This window comes from Stenella coeruleoalba, assembly GCF_951394435.1.
Source record: "Stenella coeruleoalba genome assembly, contig: scaffold_103, whole genome shotgun sequence".
Classification (NCBI taxonomy): domain Eukaryota; kingdom Metazoa; phylum Chordata; class Mammalia; order Artiodactyla; family Delphinidae; genus Stenella; species Stenella coeruleoalba.
Genome location: NW_027646154.1, coordinates 1,132,788 through 1,151,666, shown reverse-complemented (window position 1 = coordinate 1,151,666; position 18,879 = coordinate 1,132,788). Strand labels below are relative to the sequence as shown.

Below are 18,879 nucleotides of genomic sequence, written 5' to 3'. Positions count from 1 at the left end.
AACAAAGCAACAGAGCCTAGGGCACTTCCACTTATGGTCCTATAGCTTAGGGAAAATAAAATCAAAAAGACACAGCCACCCCAAAATTTGGGATGCCTCAGTTTACAAGAACCTCGTTTACCGTACAAGTTCAATATCACAGAAAGTGAAAAATGGATAAAGAACTTGTGGTACTTACGTACAATGCAGTATCACTCAGCAATGAAATCTATGTCATCAGGCCCGTAGCAGCATAATGAGTGGATTCAGGTACGATGATTCTAACTGAAATAAGTCACACAGAAAAAGAAACATCATAAGATATCACTAATACACGGAATGTAAACTTGGCTACACAGGAACTGAATTCCAAAACAGAACAGGGTGTCAAATTTAGAAAACCAACTTATGCTTGCTTAAGGGGAAAGGTGAGTTGGGGTGCTGCATAAAACCAGAGATTGAAATGAGCACAGATAAAGTTCCTTAAGCCAAATATGGAATAGACAAGAGCTACTCCTTGCTCAACGAAATGGACTCAACACCCCATATTAAACGCCTAAGAATATACCTGAGTAGTAAGTATCTTAAAACCTATGGATTGCTATGTCTCCAAAAGAGAATCAAGCGTGTGTACAGCGGCATAAACGCAGCAGTGATAGGATTGGAGAGGTTCGGTGAGCAAATGAAGACCCTTTGAAGTCATATTGCATGGTACCCATTCCACGGGTTTCAACTACCAGGTTTAAGGTATTCTTCCTTCAGCTAAAACATGCATGTGGAACCCAGAGTATGATCAACCGTGTGAACGGGAGACGTGTTCAAATATGTCTCAGTTTTCCTCCCCGGTACTCGGGTGCAACATTCCAGACGCTTTACTAACACTCTCCCCACTTGGAGAGTCAGCGCCTTTAACCTCCTGTTTGGCCCAGTTTGCAATTTCTGCGGAAGATGAACAGGAATAGGGAGAACCAATGAGAGACTAGCTGGAGGTGTCTGGACGGGCAAATTTAACTCTCATTTCCCACCAGGAAGAGGAAATAACCAAAGGCTCAGCATGCCGTGCCGGAACCAGATTAGGGCCTGAAGCCATCCTGCCGTGTTGCGGCCAGGTCACAAGAAAGCGAGTTGAAGAAAGGAGCTCAGGGGCACTGTAATTCACAAACCTGCAGAGTTATAAATGACAGCTATCGTCCAAAAATAGACTGAAGTAAGGCTGCCAAGAAGAATTGAAAGCGGGGCAGAATTGCAGGAAACCGATTTCAGGAGGTAGACTGGAATTGCATTGAAAGCATAGGAAAAGAGGCAGAACGTCCACAATGATACCCTTGGCCAAAAAGGGCGTATGCGTTTTTTCCTGAATATATTCAGGAAAAAACGCATACGCCCTTTTTGGCCAACCAAGCAAGCTTGCAAAGGAAATCTGCACTACAATGAAGTCTCACGTCCCCCCGGTCAAAAGGGCCATCTGAAAAAAGTGTAAAATCCAGAAAGGCAGGACAGGCCATGGAGAACTGGGAGCCTTGTTATGCTGATGGGTGGGATGTAAATTGCCAACAGCCACTTGGGAGAAGTGTATGGTGTTTCCTGAAACATCTAAAAAACAAAGCAACAGAGCCTAGGGCACTTCCACTTATGGTCCTATAGCTTAGGGAAATTAAAATCAAAAAGACACAGCCACCCCAAAGTTTGGGACGCCTCTGTTTACAAGAACCTCATTTACAGTACAAGGTCAACATCACAGAAAGTGAAAAATGGATAAAGAAGTTGTGGTATTTACTTACAAAGCAATATCACTCAGCAATGAAATCTATGTCATCAGGCCTTTAGCAGCACAATGAGTGGATTCAGGTGTGATGATTCTAACTGAAATAACTCACACAGAAAAAGAAACATCATAAGATATCAGTAATACACGGAATGTAAACTTGGCTACACAGGAACTGAATTACAGAACAGAACAGGGTCTCAAATTTAGAAAACCAACTTCTGCTTGCTTAAGGGGAAAGGTGAGTTGGGGTGCTGCATAAAACCAGAGATTGAAATGAGCACAGATAAAGTTCCTTAAGCCAAATATGGAATAGTCAAGAGCTACTCATTGCTCAATGAAATGGACTCAACACCCCATATTAAACGCCTAAGAATGTACCTGACTAGTAAGTATCTTAAAACCTAGGGATTGCTATGTCTCCGAAAGAGAATCAAGCATGTGTACAGGGGCATAAACGCAGCAGTGATAGGATTGGAGAGGTGCGGTGAGCAAATGAAGACCCTTTGAAGTCATATTGCATGGTACCCATTCCACGGGTTTCAACTACCCAGGTTTAAGGTATTCTTCCTTCAGCTAAAACATGCATGTGGAACCTAGAGTATGATCAACCAAGTGATCGGGAGATGTGTTCAAATATGTCTCACTTTTCGTACCCTGGTACACGGTTGCAACATTCCAGACGCTTTACTAACACTCTCCCGACTTGGAGAGTCAGTCCCTTTAACCTCCTGTTTGGCCCAGTTTGCAATTTCTGCGGAAGATGAACAGGAATAGCGAGAACCAATGAGAGACTAGCTGGAGGTGTCTGGACGGGCAAATTTAACTCTCATTTCCCACCAGGAAGAGGAAATAACCAAATGCTCAGCGTGCCGTGCCAGAACCAGATTAGGGCCTGAAGCCATCCTGCGGTGTGGCGGCCAGGTCACAAGAAAGCGAGTTGAAGAAAGGAGCTCAGGGGCACTGTAATTCACAAACCTGCAGAGTTATAAATGACAGCTATCGTCCAAAAATATACTGAAGTAAGGCTGCCAAGAGGACTTGAAAGCAGGGCAGAATTGCAGGAAACCGATTTCAGGAGGTAGACTGGAATTGCATTGAAAGCATAGGAAAAGAGGCAGAACGTCCACAATGATGCACTTGGCCAAAAAGTGCGTATGGTTTTTTCCTGAATATATTCAGGAAAAATCGCATACGCTCTTTTTGGCCAACCAAGCAAGCTTGCAAAGGAAATCTGTACTACAAAGAAGTCTCACTTCCCCCCGGTCAAAAGGGCCATGTGAAAAAAGTGTAAAATCCAGAAAGGCAGGACAGGCCATGGAGAACTGGGAGCCTTGTTATGCTGATGGGCGGGATGTAAACAGCCAACAGACACTCGGGAGAAGTGTATGGTGTTTCCTGAAACATCTAAAAAACAAAGCAACAGAGCCTAGGGCACTTCCACTTATGGTCCTATAGCTTAGGGAAATTAAAATCAAAAAGACACAGACACCCCAATATTTGGGACGCCTCTGTTTACAAGAACCTCGTTTACCGTACAAGTTCAATATCACAGAAAGTGAAAAATGGATAAAGAACTTGTGGTACTTATGTACAATGCAGTATCACTCAGCAATGAAATCTATGTCATCAGGCCCGTAGCAGCATAATGAGTGGATTCAGGTATGATGATTCTAACTGAAATAAGTCACACAGAAAAAGAAACATCATAAGATATCACAATACACGGAATGTAAACTTGGCTACACAGGAACTGAATTCCAGAACAGAACAGGGTCTCAAATTTAGAAAACCAACTTATGCTTGCTTAAGGGTAAAGGTGAGTTGGGGTGCTGCATAAAACCAGAGATTGAAATGAGCACAGATAAAGTTGCTTAAGCCAAATATGGAATAGACAAGAGCTACCTCTTGCTCAACGAAATGGACTCAACACCCCATATTAAACGCCTAAGAATGTACCTGACTAGTAAGTATCTTAAAACCTATGGATTGCTATGTCTCCGAAAGAGAATCAAGCGTGTGTACAGGAGAATAAACGCAGCAGTGATAGGATTGGAGAGGTTCGGTGAGCAAATGAAGACCCTTTGAAGTCATAATGCATGGTACCCATTACACGGGTCTCAACTCTCCAGGTTTAAGGTATTCTTCCTTCAGCTAAAACATGCATGTGGAACCCAGAGTATGATCAACCATGTGAACGGGAGATGTGTTCAAATATGTCTCAGTTTTTGTACTCTGGTACTCAGGTGCAACTTTCCAGACGCTTTACTCACACTCTCCCGACTTGGAGAGTCAGTCCCTTTAACCTCCTGTTTGGCCCAGTTTGCAATTTCTGCGGAAGATGAACAGGAATAGGGAGAACCAATGAGAGACTAGCTGGAGGTGTCTGGACGGGCAAATTTAACTCTCATTTCCCACCAGGAAGAGGAATTAAGCAAAAGCTCAGCGTGCCGTGCCGGAACCAGATTAGGGCCTGAAGCCATCCTGCGGTGTTGCGGCCAGCTCAAAAGAAAGCGAGTTGAAGAAAGGAGCTCAGGGGCACTGTAATTCACAAACCTGCAGAGTTATAAATGACAGCTATCGTCCAAAAATAGACTGAAGTAAGGCTGCCAAGAGGACTTGAAAATGGGGCAGAATTGCAGGAAACCGATTTCAGGAGGTAGACTGGAATTGCATTGAAAGCATAGGAAAAGAGGCAGAAGGTCCACAATGATGCACTTGGCCAAAAAGTGCGTATGCGTTTTTTCCTGAATATATTCAGGAGAAAACGCATACGCCCTTTTTGGCCAACCAAGAAGCTTGCAAAGGAAATCTGCACTACAATGAAGTCTCACTTCCCACCAGTCAAAAGGGCCATCTGAAGAAAGTGTAAAATCCAGAAAGGCAGGACAGGCCATGGAGAACTGGGAGCCTTGTTATGCTGATGGGCGGGATGTAAATTGCCAACAGACACTCGGGACAAGTGTATGGTGTTTCCTGAAACATCTAAAAAACAAAGCAACAGAGCCTAGGGCACTTCCGCTTATGGTCCTATAGCTTAGGGAAATTAAAATCAAAAAGACACAGCCACCCCAAAGTTTGGGACGCCTCTGTTTACAAGAACCTCGTTTACAGCACAAGTTCAACATCACAGAAAGTGAAAAATGGATAAAGAACTTGTGGTATTTACTTACAAAGCAATATCACTCAGCAATGAAATCTATGTCATCAGGTCCTTAGCAGCACAATGAGTGGATTCAGGTATGATGATTCTAACTGAAATAAGTCACACAGAAAAAGAAACATCATAAGATATCAGTAATACATGGAATGTAACCTTGGCTACACAGGAACTGAATTACAGAACAGAACAGGGTCTCAAATTTAGAAAACCAACTTATGCTTGCTTAAGGGGCAAGGTGAGTTGGGGTGCTGCATAAAACCAGAGATTGAAATGAGCACAGATAAAGTTCCTTAAGCCAAATATGGAATAGACAAGAGCTACTCCTTGCTCAACGAAATGGACACAACACCGCATATTAAACGCCTAAGAATGTACCTGACTAGTAAGTATCTTAAAACCTATGGATTGCTATGTCTCCAAAAGAGAATCAAGCATGTGTACTGGGGCATAAACGCAGCAGTGATAGGATTGGAGAGGTTCGGTGAGCAAATGAAGACCCTTTGAATTCATATTGCATGGTACCCATTCCACGGTTTACAACTACCCAGGTTTAAGGTATTCTTCCTTCAGCTAAAACATGCATGTGGAACCCAGAGTATGATCAACCATGTGAACGGGAGACGTGTTCAAATATGTCTCAGCTTTCGTACCCTGGCACTCGGGTGCAACATTCCAGACGCTTTACTAACACTCTCCCGACTTGGAGAGTCAGTCCCTTTAACCTCCTGTTTGGCCCAGTTTGCAATTTCTGCGGAAGATGAACAGGAATAGCGAGAACCAATGAGAGACTAGCTGGAGGTGTCTGGACGGGCAAATTTAACTCTCATTTCCCACCAGGAAGAGGAATTAACCAAAGGCTCAGCGTGCCGTGCCGGAACCAGATTGGGCCTGAAGCCATCCTGTGGTGTTGCGGCCAGCTCACAAGAAAGCGAGTTGAAGAAAGGAGCTCAGGGGCACTGTAATTCACAAACCTGCAGAGTTATAAATGACAGCTATCGTCCAAAAATATATTGAAGTAAGGGTGCCAAGAGGACTTGAAAGCGGGGCAGAATTGCAGGAAACCGATTTCAGGAGGTAGACTGGAATTGCATTGAAAGCATAGGAAAAGAGGCAGAACGTCCACAATGATGCACTTGGCCAAAAAGGGCGTATGCGTTTTTTCCTGAATATATTCAGGAAAAAACGCATACGCCCTTTTTGGCCAACCAAGCAAGGTTGCAAAGGAAATCTGCACTACAATGAAGTCTCACTTCCCCCCGGTCAAAAGGGCCATCTGAAAAAAGTGTAAAATCCAGAAAGGCAGGACAGGCCATGGAGAACTGGGAGCCTTGTTACGCTGATGGGCGGGATGTAAATTGCCAACAGACACGCGGGAGAAGTGTATGGTGTTTCCTGAAACATCTAAAAAACAAAGCAACAGAGCCTAGGGCACTTCCACTTATGGTCCTATAGCTTAGGGAAATTAAAATCAAAAAGATACAGCCACCCCAATGTTTGGTACGCCTCTGTTTACAACAACCTCGTTTACCGTACAAGTTCAATATCACAGAAAGTGAAAAATGGATAAAGAACTTGTGGTACTTACGTACAATGTAGTATCACTCAACAATGAAATCTATGTCATCAGGCCCGTAGCAGCATAATGAGTGGATTCAGGTACGATGATTCTAACTGGAATAAGTCACACAGAAAAAGAAACATCATAAGATATCACTAATACACGGAATGTAAACTTGGCTACACAGGAACTGAATTCGAAAACAGAACAGGGTCTCAAATTTAGAAGACCAACTTATGCTTGCTTAAGGGTAAAGGTGAGTTGGGGTGCTGCATAAAACCAGAGATTGAAATGAGCACAGATAAAGTTCCTTAAGCCAAATATGGAATAGACAAGAGCTACTCCTTGCTCAACGAAATGGACTCAACACCCCATATTAAACGCCTAAGAATGTACCTGACTAGTAAGTATCTTAAAACCTAGGGATTGCTATGTCTCCAAAAGAGAATCAAGCGTGTGTACAGGGGCATAAACGCAGCAGTGATAGGATTGGAGAGGTTCGGTGAGCAAATGAAGACCCTTTGAAGTCATATTGCATGGTACCCATTACACGGGTCTCAACTCTCCAGATTTAAGGTATTCTTCCTTCAGCTAAAACATGTATGTGAAACCCAGAGTATGATCAACCTTTTGAACGGGAGACGTGTTCAAATATGTCTCAGTTTTCCTCCCCTGGTACTCGGGTGCAACATTCCAGACGCTTTACTAACACTTTCCCCACTTGGAGAGTCAGCGCCTTTAACCTCCTGTTTGGCCCAGTTTGCAATTTCTGCGAAGATGAACAGGAATAGCGAGAAGCAATGAGAGACTAGCTGGAGGTGTCTGGACGGGCAAATTTAACTCTCATTTCCCACCAGGAAGAGGAATTAACCAAAGGCTCAGCGTGCCGTGCCGGAACCAGATTAGGGCCTGAAGCCATCCTGCAGTGTTGCGGCCAGCTCAAAAGAAAGCGAGTTGAAGAAAGGAGCTCAGGGGCACTGTAATTCACAAACCTGCAGAGTTATAAATGACAGCTATCGTCCAAAAATAGACTGAAGTAAGGCTGCCAAGAGGACTTGAAAATGGGGCAGAATTGCAGGAAACCGATTTCAGGAGGTAGACTGGAATTGCATTGAGAGCATAGGAAAAGAGGCAGAACGTCCACAATGATGCACTTGGCCAAAAAGGGCGTATGCGTTTTTTCCTGAATATATTCAGGAAAAAACGCATACGCCCTTTTTGGCCAACCAAGAAGCTTGCAAAGGAAATCTGCACTACAATGAAGTCTCACTTCCCCCCAGTCAAAAGGGCCATCTGAAAAAAGTGTAAAATCCAGAACGGCAGGACAGGCCATGGAGAACTGGGAGCCTGGTTATGCTGATGGGCGGGATGTAAATTGCCAACAGACACTCGGGAGAAGTGTATGGTGTTTACTGAAACATCTAAAAAACAAAGCAACAGAGCCTAGGGCACTTCCACTTATGGTCCTATAGCTTAGGGAAATTAAAATCAAAAAGACACAGCCACCCCAAAGTTTGGGACGCCTCTGTTTACAAGAACCTCATTTACAGTACAAGTTCAACATAGCAGAAAGTGAAAATTGGATAAAGAAGTTGTGGTATTTACTTACAAAGCAATATCACTCAGCAATGAAATCTATGTCATCAGGTCCTTAGCAGCACAATGAGTGGATTCAGGTATGATGATTCTAACTGAAATAAGTCACACAAAAAGAAACATCATAAGATATCAGTAATACACGGAATGTAACCTTGGCTACACAGGAACTGAATTACAGAACAGAACAGGGTCTCAAATTTAGAAAACCAACTTCTGCTTGCTTAAGGGGCAAGGTGAGTTGGGCTGCTGCATAAAACCAGAGATTGAAATGAGCACAGATAAAGTTCCTTAAGCCAAATATGGAATAGACAAGAGCTACTCCTTGCTCAACGAAATGGACACAACACCGCATATTAAACGCCTAGGAATGTACCTGACTAGTAAGTATCTTAAAACCAATGGATTGCTATGTCTCCAAAAGAGAATCAAGCATGTGTACAGGGGCATAAATGCAGCAGTGATAGGATTGGAGAGGTTCGGTGAGCAAATGAAGACCCTTTGAAGTCATATTGCATGGTACCCATTCCACGGTTTACAACTACCCAGGTTTAAGGTATTCTTCCTTCAGCTAAAACATGCATGTGGAACCCAGAGTATGATCAACCGTGTGAACGGGAGACGTGTTCAAATATGTCTCAGTTTTCGTACCCTGGCACTCGGGTGCAACATTCCAGACGCTTTACTAACACTCTCCCGACTTGGAGAGTCAGTCCCTTTAACCTCCTGTTTGGCCCAGTTTGCAATTTCTGCGGAAGATGAACAGGAATAGCGAGAACCAATGAGAGACTAGCTGGAGGTGTCTGGACGGGCAAATTTAACTCTCATTTCCCACCAGGAAGAGGAATTAACCAAAGGCTCAGCGTGCCGTGCCAGAACCAGATTGGGCCTGAAACCATCCTGCGGTGTTGCGGCCAGGTCACAAGAAAGCGAGTTGAAGAAAGGAGCTCAGGGGCACTGTAATTCACAAACCTGCAGAGTTATAAATGACAGCTATCGTCCAAAAATATACTGCAGTAAGGCTGCCAAGAGGACTTGAAAGTGGGGCAGAATTGCAGGAAACCGATTTCAGGAGGTAGACTGGAATTGCATTGAAAGCATAGGAAAAGAGGCAGAACGTCCACAATGATGCACTTGGCCAAAAAGGGCGTATGCGTTTTTTCCTAAATATATTCAGGTAAAAACGCATACGCCCTTTTTGGCCAACCAAGCAAGCTTGCAAAGGAAATCTGCACTACAATGAAGTCTCACTTCCCCCCGGTCAAAAGGGCCATCTGAAAAAAGTGTAAAATCCAGAAAGGCAGGACAGGCCATGGAGAACTGGGAGCCTTGTTATGCTGATGGGCAGGATGTAAATTGCCAACAGACACTCGGGAGAAGTGTATGGTGTTTCCTGAAACATCCAAAAAAACAAAGCAACAGAGCCTAGGGCACTTCCACTTATGGTCCTATAGCTTAGGGAAATTAAAATCAAAAAGACACAGCCACTCTAGAGTTTGGAACGGCTCTGTTTACAAGAACCTCGTTTACAGTACAAGTTCAAGATCGCAGAAAGTGAAAAATGGATAAAGAAGTTGTGGTATTTACTTACAAAGCAATATCACTCAACAATGAAATCTATGTCATCAGGTCCTTAGCAGCACAATGAGTGGATTCAGGTATGATGATTCTAACTGAAATAAGTCACACAGAAAAAGAAACATCATAAGATATCAGTAATACACGGAATGTAAACTTGGCTACACAGGAACTGAATTACAGAACAGAACAGGGTCTCAAATTTAGAAAACCAACTTCTGCTTGCTTAAGGGTAAAGGTGAGTTGGGGTGCTGCATAAAACCAGAGATTGAAATGAGCACAGATAAGTTCCTTAAGCCAAATATGGAATAGACAAGAGCTACTCCTTGCTCAACGAAATGGACTCAACACCGCATATTAAACGCCTAAGAATGTACCTGACTAGTAAGTATCTTAAAACCTATGGATTGCTATGTCTCCGAAAGAGAATCAAGCGTGTGTACAGGGGCATAAACGCAGCAGTGATAGGATTGGAGAGGTTCGGTGAGCAAATGAAGACCCTTTGAAGTCATATTGCATGGTACCCATTCCACGGGTCTCAACTCTCCAGGTTTAAGGTATTCTTCCTTCAGCTAAAACATGCATGTGGAACCCAGAGTATGATCAACCGTGTGAACAGGAGACGTGTTCAAATATGTCTCAGTTTTCCTCCCCTGGTACTCGGGTGCAACATTCCAGACGCTTTACTAACACTCTCCCCACTTGGAGAGTCAGCGCCTTTAACCTCCTGTTTGGCCCAGTTTGCAATTTCTGCGGAAGATGAACAGGAATAGGGAGAACCAATGAGAGACTAGCTGGAAGGGTCTGGCGGGCAAATTTAACTCTCATTTCCCACCAGGAAGAGGAAATAACCAAAGGCTCAGCATGCCGTGCCGGAACCAGATTGGGCCTGAAGCCATCCTGCGGTGTTGCGGCCAGCTCACAAGAAAGCGAGTTGAAGAAAGGAGCTCAGGGGCACTGTAATTCACAAACCTGCAGAGTTATAAATGACAGCTATCGTCCAAAAATATACTGAAGTAAGGCTGCCAAGAGGACTTGAAAGCGGGGCAGAATTGCAGGAAACCGATTTCAGGAGGTAGACTGGAATTGCATTGAAAGCATAGGAAAAGAGGCAGAACGTCCACAATGATGCACTTGGCCAAAAAGGGCATATGCGTTTTTTCCTAAATATATTCAGGTAAAAACGCATACGCCCTTTTTGGCCAACCAAGCAAGCTTGCAAAGGAAATCTGCACTACAATGAAGTCTCACTTCCCCCCGGTCAAAAGGGCCATCTGAAAAATGTGTAAAATCCAGAAAGGCAGGACAGGCCATGGAGAACTGGGAGCCTTGTTATGCTGATGGGCAGGATGTAAATTGCCAACAGACACTCGGGAGAAGTGTATGGTGTTTCCTGAAACATCCAAAAAAACAAAGCAACAGAGCCTAGGGCACTTCCACTTATGGTCCTATAGCTTAGGGAAATTAAAATCAAAAAGACACAGACACCCCAAAGTTTGGGACGCCTCTGTTTACAAGAACCTCGTTTACAGTAAAGTTCAACATCGCAGAAAGTGAAAAATGGATAAAGAAGTTGTGGTATTTACTAACAAAACAATATCACTCAGCAATGAAATCTATGTCATCAGGCCCTTAGCAGCACAATGAGTGGGTTCAGGTATGATGATTCTAACTGAAATAAGTCACACAGAAAAAGAAACATCATAAGATATCAGTAATACACGGAATGTAAACTTGGCTACACAGGAACTGAATTACAGAACAGAAGAGGGTCTCAAATTTAGAAAACCAACTTCTGCTTGCTTAAGGGTAAAGGTGAGTTGGGGTGCTGCATAAAACCAGAGATTGAAATGAGCACAGATAAACTTCCTTAAGCCAAATATGGAATAGACAAGAGCTACTCCTTGCTCAACGAAATGGACTCAACACCGCATATTAAACCCCTAAGAATGTACCTGACTAGTAAGTATCTTAAAACCTATGGATTTCTATGTCTCCGAAAGAGAAACAAGCATGTGTACAGGGGCATAAACGAGGCAGTTATAGGATTGGAGAGGTTCGGTGAGCAAATGAAGACCCTTTGAAGTCATATTGCATGGTACCCATTCCACGGGTCTCAACTCTCCAGGTTTAAGGTATTCTTCCTTCAGCTAAAACATGCATGTGGAACCCAGAGTATGATCAACCGTGTGAACGGGAGACGTGTTCAAATATGTCTCAGTTTTCCTCCCCTGGTACTCAGGTGCAACATTCCAGACACTTTACTAACACTCTCCCCACTTGGAAGGTCAGTCCCTTTAACCTCCTTTTTGGCCCAGTTTGCAATTTCTGCGGAAGATGAACAGGAATAGGGAGAACCAATGAGAGACTAGCTGGAGGTGTCTGTACGGGCAAATTTAACTCTCATTTCCCACCAGGCAGAGGAAATAACCAAAGGCTCAGAGTGCCGTGCCGGAACCAGATTGGGCCTGAAGCCATCCTGCGGTGTTGCGGCCAGGTCACAAGAAAGCGAGTTGAAGAAAGGAGCTCAGGGGCACTGTAATTCACAAACCTGCAGAGTTATAATTGACAGCTATTGTCCAAAAATATACTGAAGTAAGGCTGCCAAGAGGACTTGAAAGCGGGGCAGAATTGCAGGAAACCGATTTCAGGAGGTAGACTGGAATTGCACTGAAAGCATAGGAAAAGAGGCAGAACGTCCACAATGATGCACTTGGCCAAAAAGAGCGTATGCGTTTTTTCCTGAATATATTCAGGAAAAAACGCATACACCATTTTTGGCCAAGCAAGCAAGCTTGCAAAGGAAATCTGCACTACAATGAAGTCTCACTTCTCCCCGGTCAAAAGGGCCGTCTGAAAAACGTGTAAAATCCAGAAAGGCAGGACAGGCCATGGAGAACTGGGAGCCTTGTTATGCTGATGGGTGGGATGTAAATTGCCAACAGACACTCGGGAGAAGTGTATGGTGTTTCCTGAAACATCTAAAAAACAAAGCAACAGAGCCTAGGGCACTTCCACTTATGGTCCTATAGCTTAGGGAAATTAAAATCAAAAAGACACAGTCACCCCAAAGTTTGGGACGCCTCAGTTTACAAGAACCTCGTTTACATTACAAGTTCAACATCGCAGAAAGTGAAAAATGGATAAAGAACTTGTGGTATTTACTTACAAAGCAATATCACTCAGCAATGAAATCTATGTCATCAGGCCCTTAGCAGCACAATGAGTGGATTCAGGTATGATGATTCTAACTGAAATAAGTCACACAGAAAAAGAAACATCAGAAGATATCAGTAATACATGGAATGTAAACTTGGCTACACAGGAACTGAATTACAGAACAGAACAGGGTCTCAGATTTAGAAAAGCAACTTATGCTTGCTTAAGGGTAAAGGTGAGTTTCGGTGCTGCATAAAACCAGAGATTGAAATGAGCACAGATAAAGTTCCTTAAGCCAAATATGGAATAGACAAGAGCTACTCCTTGATCAACGAAATGGACTCAACACCCCATATTAAACGCCTAAGAATGTACCTGACTAGTAAGTATCTTAAAACCTATGGATTGCTATGTCTCCGAAAGAGAATCAAGCATGTGTACAGGGGCATAAACGCAGCAGTGATAGGATTGGAGAGGTTCGGTGAGCAAATGAAGACCCTTTGAAGTCATATTGCATGGTACCCATTCCACGGGTTTCAACTACCCAGGTTTAAGGTATTCTTCCTTCAGCTAAAACATGCATGTGGAACCTAGAGTATGATCAACCATGTGATCGGGAGGCGTGTTCAAATATGTCTCACTTTTCGTACCCTGGTACACGGTTGCAACATTCCAGACGCTTTACTAACACTCTCCCGACTTGGAGAGTCAGTCCCTTTAACCTCCTGTTTAGCCCAGTTTGCAATTTCTGCGGAAGATGAACAGGAATAGCGAGAACCAATGAGAGACTAGCTGGAGGTGTCTGGACGGGCAAATTTAACTCTCATTTCCCACCAGGAAGAGGAATTAACCAAAGGCTCAGCATGCCGTGCTGGAACCAGATTAGGGCCTGAAGCCATCCTGCGTTGTTGCGGCCAGGTCTCAATAAAGCGAGTTGAAGAAAGGAGCTCAGGGGCACTGTAATTCACAAACCTGCAGAGTTATAAATGACAGCTATCGTCCAAAAATATACAGAAGTAAGGTTGCCAAGAGGACTTGAAAGCGGGGCAGAATTGCAAGAAACAGATTTCAGGAGGTAGACTGGAATTGCATTGAAGGCATAGGAAAAGAGGCAGAATGTCCACAATGATGCACTTGGCCAAAAAGGGCGTATGCGTTTTTTCCTGAATATATTCAGGAAAAAACGCATACGCCCTTTTTGGCCAACCAAGCAAGCTTGCAAAGGAAATCTGCACTACAATGAAGTCTCACTTCCCCCCGGTCAAAAGGGCCATCTGAAAAAAGTGTAAAATCCAGAAAGGCAGGACAGGCCATGGATAACTGGGAGCCTTGTTATGCTGATGTGCAGGATGTAAATTGCCAACAGACACTCGGGACAAGTGTATGGTGTTTCCTGAAACATCCAAAAAAACAAAGCAACAGAGCCTAGGGCACTTCCACTTATGGTCCTATAGCTTAGGGAAATTAAAATCAAAAAGACACAGCCACCCCAAAGTTTGGGACGCCTCTGTTTACAAAAACCTCGTTTACAGCACAAGTTCAACATCGCAGAAAGTGAAAAATGGATAAAGAAGTTGTGGTATTTACTAACAAAGCAATATCACTCAGCAATGAAATCTATGTCATCAGGCCCTTAGCAGCACAATGAGTGGATTCAGGTACGGTGATTCTAACTGAAATAAGTCACACAGAAAAAGACACATCATGAGATATCACTAATACACGGAATGTAAACTTGGCTACACAGGAACTGAATTACAGAACAGAACAGGGTCTCAAATTTAGAAAACCAACTTATGCTTGCTTAAGGGGAAAGGTGAGTTGGGGTGCTGCATAAAACCAGAGATTGAAATGAGCACAGATAAAGTTCCTTCAGCCAAATATGGAATAGACAAGAGCTACACCTTGCTCACCGAAATAGACTCAACACCCCATATTAAACGCCTAAGAATGTACATGACTAGTAAGTATCTTAAAACCTATGGATTTCTATGTCTCCGAAAGAGAATCAAGCGTGTGTATAGGGGCATAAACGCAGCAGTGATAGGACTGGATAGGTTCGGTGAGCAAATGAAGACCCTTTGAAGTCATATTGCATGGTACCCATTCCACGGTTTTCAACTACCCAGTTTTAAGGTATTCTTCCTTCAGCTAAAACATGCATGTGGAACCCAGAGTATGATCAACCGTGTGAACGGGAGACGTGTTCAAATATGTCTCACTTTTCCTCCCCTGGTACTCGGGTGCAACATTCCAGACACTTTACTAACACTCTCCCCACTTGGGTGTTCAGCGCCTTTAACATCCTGTTTGGCCAAGTTTGCAATGTCTGCGGAAGATGAACAGGAATAGGGAGAACCAATGAGAGACTAGCTGGAGGTGTCTGGACGGGCAAATTTAACTCTCATTTCCCACCAGGAAGAGGAATGAACCAAAGGCTCAGCGTGCCGTGCCGGAACCAGATTAGGGTCTGAAGCAATCCTGCGGTGTTGCGGCCAGCACAAAATAAAGAGAGTTATAGAAAGGAGCTCAGGGGCACTGTAATTCACAAACCTGCAGAGTTATAAATGACAGCTATCGTCCAAAAATATACTGAAGTAAGGCTGCCAAGAGGACTTGATAGCGGGGCAGAATTGCAGGAAACCGATTTCAGGAGGTAGACTGGAATTGCATTGAAAGCATAGGAAAAGAGGCAGAACGTCCACAATGATGCACTTGGCCAAAAAGGGCGTATGCGTTTTTTCCTGAATATATTCAGGAAAAAACGCATACGCCCTTTTTGGTCAACCAAGCAAGCTTGCAAAGGAAATCTGCACTACAATGAAGTCTCACTTCCCCCCGGTCAAAAGGGCCATCTGAAAAAAGTGTAAAATCCAGAAAGGCAGGACAGGCCATGGAGAACTGGGAGCCTTGTTATGCTGATGGGCAGGATGTAGATTGCCAACAGACACTCGGGAGAAGTGTATGGTGTTTCCTGAAACATCTAAAAAACAAAGCAGCAGAGCCTAGGGCACTTCCACTTATGGTCCTATAGCTTAGGGAAATTAAAATCAAAAAGACACAGCCACCCCAAAGTTTGGGACGCCTCTGTTTACAAGAACCTCGTTTACAGTACAAGTTCAACATCGCAGAAAGTGAAAAATAGATAAAGAAGTTGTGGTATTTACTTAAAAAGCAATATCACTCAGCAATGAAATCTATGTCATCAGGCCCTTAGCAGCACAATGAGTGGATTCAGGTATGGTGATTCTAACTGAAATAAGTCACACAGAAAAAGAAACATCATAAGATATCAGAAATACATGGAATGTAAACTTGGCTACACAGGAACTGAATTACAGAACAGAACAGGGTCTCAAATTTAGAAAACCAACTTATGCTTGCTTAAGGGGAAAGGTGAGTTGGGGTGCTGCATAAAACCAGAGATTGAAATGAGCACAGATAAAGTTCCTTAAGCCAAATATGGAATAGACAAGAGCTACTCCTTGCTCAACGAATGGACTCAACACCCCATATTAAACGCCTAAGAATGTACCTGACTAGTAAGTATCTTAAAACCTATGGATTGCTATGTCTCCGAAAGAGAATCAAGCATGTGTACAGGGGCACAAACGCAGCAGTGATAGGATTGCAGAGGTTCGGTGAGCAAATGAAGACCCTTTGAAATCATATTGCATGGTTCCCATTCCACGGGTCTCAACTCTCCAGGTTTAAGGTATTCTTCCTTCAGCTAAAACATGCATGTGGAACCCAGAGTATGATCAATCATGTTAACGGGAGACGTGGTCAAATATGTCTCAGTTTTCCTCCCCTGGTACTCGGGTGCAACATTCCAGACACTTTACTAACACTCTCCCCACTTGGAGAGTCAGCGCCTTTAACCTCCTGTTTGGCCCAGTTTGCAATTTCTGTGGAAGATGAACAGGAATTAGGAGAACCCATGAGAGACTAGCTGGAGGTGTCTGGACGGGCAAATTTAACTCTCATTTCCCACCAGGAAGAGGAAATAACCAAAGGCTCAGCGTGCCGTGCCGGAACCAGATTAGGGCCTGAAGCCATCCTGCGGTGTTACGGCCAGCTCAAAAGAAAGCGAGTTGAAGAAAGGAGCTCAGGGGCACTGTAATTCACAAACCTGCAGAGTTATAAATGACAGCTATCGTCCAAAAACAGACTGAAGTAAGGCTGCCAAGAGGACTTGAAAGCGGGGCAGAATCGCAGGAAACCGATTTCAGGAGGTAGACTGGAATTGCATTGAAAGCATAGGAAAAGAGGCAAAACGTCCACAATGATGCACTTGGCCAAAAAGGGCGTATGCGTTTTTTCCTGAATATATTCAGGAAAAAACGCATACGCCCTTTTTGGCCAACCAAGCAAGCTTGCAAAGGAAATCTGCACTACAATGAAGTCTCACTTCCCCCCAGTAAAAAGGGCCATCTGAAAAAAGTGTAAAATCCAGAAAGGCAGGACAGGCCATGGAGAACTGGGAGCCTTGTTATGCTGATGGGCAGGATGTAAATTGCCAACAGACACTCGGGAGAAGTGTATGGTGTTTCCTGAAACATCTGAAAAACAAAGCAACAGAGCCTAGGGCACTTCCACTTACGGTCCTATAGCTTAGGGAAATTAAAAGCAAAACGGCACAGCCACCCTAAAGTTTGGGACGTCTCTGTTTACAAGAACCTCGTTTACAGTACAAGTTCAACATCGCAGAAAGTGAAAAATGGATAAAGAAGTTGTGCTATTTACTTACAAAGCAATATCACTCAGCAATGAAATCTATGTCATCAGGCACTTAGCAGCACAATGAGTGGATTCAGGTATGATGATTCTAACTGAAATAAGTCACACAGAAAAAGAAACATCATAAGATATCAGTAATACACGGAATGTAAACTTGGCTACACAGGAACTGAATTACAGAACAGAACAGGGTCTCAAATTTAGAAAAGCAACTTATGCTTGCTTAAGGGGAAAGGTGAGTTGGGGTGCTGCATAAAACCAGAGATTGAAATGAGCACAGATAAAGTTCCTTAAGCCAAATATGGAATAGACAAGAGCTACTCCTTGCTCAACGAAATGGACTCAACACCGCATATTAAACGCCTAAGAATGTACCTGACTAGTAAGTATCTTAAAACCTATGGATTACTATGTCTCCGAAAGAGAATCAAGCATGTGTACAGGGGCATAAACGCAGCAGTGATAGGATTGGAGAGGTTCGGTGAGCAAATGAAGACCCTTTGAAGTCATATTGCATGGTACCCATTCCACGAGTTTCAACTACCCAGGTTTAAGTAATTCTTCCTTCAGCTAAAACATGCATGTGGAACCTAGAGTATGATCAACCATGTGATCGGGAGACGTGTTCAAATATGTCTCAGGTTTCGTACCCTGGTACTCGGTTGCAACATTCCAGATGCTTTACTAACACTCTCCCGAGTTGGAGAGACAGTCCATTTAAACTCCTGTTTGGCCCAGTTTGCAATTTCTGCGGAAGATGAACAGGAATAGCGAGAACCAATGAGAGACTAGCTGGAGGTGTCTGGACGGGCAAATTTAACTCTCATTTCCCACCAGGAAGAAGAATTAAGCAAAGGCTCAGCGTGCCGTGCCGGAACCAGATTAGGGCCTGAAGCCATCCTGCGGTGTTGCGGCCAGCTCACAAGAAAGCGAGTTGAAGAAAGGAGCTCAGGGGCACTGTAATTCACAAACCTGCAGAGTTATAAATGACAGCTATCGTCCAAAAATATACTGAAGTAAGGCTGCCAAGAGGACTTGAAAGCGGGGCAGAATTGCAGGAAACCGATTTCAGGAGGTAGACTGGAATTGCATTGAAAGCATAGGAAAAGAGGCAGAACGTCCACAATGATGCACTTGGCCAAAAAGGGTGTATGTGTTTTTTCCTGAATATATTCAGGAAAAAACGCATACGCCCTTTTCGTCCAACCAAGCAACCTTGCAAAGGAAATCTGCACTACAATGAAGTCTCACTTCTCCCCGGTCAAAAGGGCCATCTGAAAAAAGTGTAAAATCCAGAAAGGCAGGACAGGCCATGGAGAACTGGGAGCCTTGTTATGCTGA

The 18,879-nt window shown here is 43.7% G+C and overlaps 1 long non-coding RNA gene across 4 annotated transcripts in view; it reads right to left on the bottom strand.

The window, feature by feature from the left end:
• The window catches only part of LOC307181302, a 305,894-nt gene that overhangs the window by 18,816 nt on the left and 268,199 nt on the right, over positions 1-18,879 (bottom strand). Inside the window, exon 1 of one of the 4 annotated variants that reach the window (XR_013826383.1) lies at positions 15,966-16,051. The exons of the other annotated variants lie outside the window; for them this stretch is intronic. This is a non-coding gene — a long non-coding RNA (uncharacterized lncRNA). Of the gene's footprint in view, positions 1-15,965; positions 16,052-18,879 lie in introns of those variants that run through there. 4 annotated transcript variants of the gene reach the window in all.